The sequence below is a fragment of the Ailuropoda melanoleuca genome, chromosome 9 (genome assembly GCF_002007445.2).
Source record: "Ailuropoda melanoleuca isolate Jingjing chromosome 9, ASM200744v2, whole genome shotgun sequence".
Classification (NCBI taxonomy): domain Eukaryota; kingdom Metazoa; phylum Chordata; class Mammalia; order Carnivora; family Ursidae; genus Ailuropoda; species Ailuropoda melanoleuca.
In genome coordinates this window covers 102752672-102753879 of record NC_048226.1, presented here as the reverse complement: position 1 = coordinate 102753879, position 1208 = coordinate 102752672, and positions in this window count along the sequence as shown.

Genomic DNA, 1208 nt, shown 5'->3' with positions numbered 1-1208 from the left:
GGGGCCGGTGGGGGTGGGTGGGAGGGGTGGGCCAGCCAGCCATAGCTCTCAGCTGTCCCCTCCCCCACACAGTCCACAGTGATGGTTCTGCGTAACATGGTGGACCCCAAGGACATCGACGATGACCTGGAGGGGGAGGTGACGGAGGAGTGTGGCAAGTTTGGTGCTGTCAACCGCGTCATCATCTACCAGGAGAAGCAGGGCGAGGAGGAGGATGCGGAGATCATCGTCAAGATTTTTGTGGAGTTTTCCATAGCCTCTGAGACTCACAAGGCCATCCAGGCCCTCAATGGGCGCTGGTTTGCTGGCCGCAAGGTGGTGGCGGAAGTGTATGACCAGGAGCGTTTTGATAACAGTGACCTTTCTGCGTGACCTTGGCCCTGTTGCCTGGACTTGCACTTGCTCCTTGCTTCCTCTGGGTTTTCTAGAGTTATTGATGTGTTGGTGTCTCAGGCCCAGCCGCCCGCGTGGGGATAAAGGTGCAGATGCCGTTGGCCCTCAACATCCCTGTGTGGCAGTGGTCCTGTGCTTCTGGGCTCCCGGGGGCCGGCCTGGGGGAAGGGACAGGCGGGGGGGCCTTGGAGGCCTGCAGGTGCCTCCCTTCCCCGAGGAAGGGGTGGAGGGCCGGCCGCGGAATGCGCACGGGGCTTCCCTGTCAGCCCCGGCGGGACCCCCACCCCTCCCCGGTATGACCTGTTCCTGCCGAGTGAAGCCCTTAGATGGAGCGGGTTGCGGGGGCCGGGGAGGAGTGGCCGGCCGCGGTGGGGTCGTGGGGCCGACCCTAGGGAGGAGGCGGAGGCGGAGGTGGGGTATTGGTGCGGCGTCCCAGAAAGCTGCTGGGCAGCCAGGGAAAGCCTGGTGCCTACGCGGACTTCATGTCCCATCGTGCCTTGCGCCAGCAGACGGAAGTAAAGCTTCCCGGCAGGCTGTGCGCGGAGCCGCTACGGGTTCTCAGAGGCGCCAGCACCGCGAGGCCTTGTGGGGGTTGCAGTTCCCGGCGGCGATGGGTGGTGAGGGCGGGCCTCGGCTTCCCGGCGGGCTGCGCGGCGGCCGGCGCTTGTCGGCGGGGCAGTCCGGCGGGTAGCGGCGGCTGTTCCGGTTGCGGCACAGCGGCGGACGAACGGGCTGGGCGGGATGCGGGGCCGCCGCCGCCGCCTCCCCAGAATCTGAGCGCCGGCCGGGCCGCGCACCCACCTTTGCCCCCGGCC